The sequence below is a fragment of the Echinops telfairi genome, unplaced genomic scaffold (genome assembly GCF_000313985.2).
Source record: "Echinops telfairi isolate 266 unplaced genomic scaffold, ASM31398v2 ScPeMD7_7469;HRSCAF=8507_0, whole genome shotgun sequence".
In the NCBI taxonomy this organism is placed as follows: Eukaryota; Metazoa; Chordata; class Mammalia; order Afrosoricida; family Tenrecidae; genus Echinops; species Echinops telfairi.
In genome coordinates this window covers 73,921,863-73,923,333 of record NW_022111372.1, presented here as the reverse complement: position 1 = coordinate 73,923,333, position 1,471 = coordinate 73,921,863, and the positions used below count along the sequence as shown (strand labels likewise).

At 44.5% G+C, this 1,471-nt stretch overlaps 1 protein-coding gene across 1 annotated transcript in view; it reads right to left on the bottom strand.

Moving 5' to 3' along the window:
* The window catches only part of SOX30 (SRY-box transcription factor 30), a 46,177-nt gene that overhangs the window by 22,133 nt on the left and 22,573 nt on the right, over nt 1-1,471 (bottom strand). The gene's annotated exons all lie outside the window — the stretch shown is intronic.

Below are 1,471 nucleotides of genomic sequence, written 5' to 3'. Positions count from 1 at the left end.
CTGGTGGACCTATAGATATGAATAGGCATCATGGAAATCTATATAGAGATACATAAAACAGATGGAAATTGAGATACCATACAATCCAGCAATCCTCCAACTAGGCATATACCCAGAAAAGGCAAGAAACAACCCATGGCCAGACTTCTGTGTTCCAATGTTCATGGCAGCACAGTTCACAATCACAAGGAGTTGGAAACAACCCACATTTCCATCAATAATGAGTGGATTAAAAAACTGGTATATACATCCCTAAAAATCAGTGATGAACACATGACACATTTTGCTGCCTGGGAAGTACTGGAGGAAAGTATGCTAAGTGAAGTAAGTCAAGCACAAAAGGACAAGTACAACATAAGTCCACTGAGGTAAGCTTAAATGCAAAAGGGGAATAGAGTGAAAGCTACTATATACATACATTCCTGAGGTGAGGTCCAGGTTCTATGGCAGGGGACAAAACCAATCCAGGTATACATATGGCAGCCAACTACAAAAAAAGTGGGAAAATAAAGGTAGGGGGGAATGGAGGAACAGGGCAATAACTCACCAAAGAGGATAGTATTGTTTATATCTCCACAGGAGTGGGAGAGAGGGACCAGTCTTCAATCCAGTGTACCAAGATGTGAATACAACACACTGGCATGAAGCAGGGAACCAACAGAGAGGTCTGTGGGGCTGGCTCCAATCCCAACTATGTGGCCCCACCCCACAGAAGATTACACTTCAAAGGACAGCACTTAAGTTGCAGCTCAGAGAAAGAGGTGCTTATGATCAGGAGCAAATGAAGAGGGAAGGAGAGAGAGTGGAACACATCCCGACCCACCAAGCCCCGAGGATGATATTTCAGCTTGAACAGCCAATGCACAGAGAGGACCGGCCATAGGGCTGGCCCCACCATGAGACACAACATCCCTTACTAAGCCATAGCTCTACAGGGGAAAACACTGGAGACACAGTGTGGGAATTGTGTCTGATTTGAGCCCACCATACTGAGGAGAAACACTAACAATGTGTAACAGAGCAGCAATGGGAGCAAAGCAACAAAATCCCCGGGGAATACCAAAAATAGACTTTGGGGCCAAGGCATGGCACCCCATCAGACTCGACTGGAAAACACTCATAAAGGTCAACAGACAGACCTGCAACTATTAATAGGTTTTTCTTTTTGTGCTGTTGCTTTTTCTTGCTGCTGTTTTTTGTTAAGTTTTGCTTTGTCATGTTTTTCTGATTATTGTCTTTGTCATGTCTACCTAAAGATAGGTAGGATAAACAATTCAGAGGAGAAAAAAATGTGACCAATGGTTCTGGGACACAAAGGAGGGGGAGGTGGGGAAAAGGATGAAGGGTGCCAACAAACCCAGGGACAAGGGAACAAGTGATCGAAAATTGATGGCGAGGAGGGCATAGGATGCCTGGGGAACTTCATCAAGGGTAATGTAGCCAAGAGGAATTACCAAAGCCCAAATGAAGG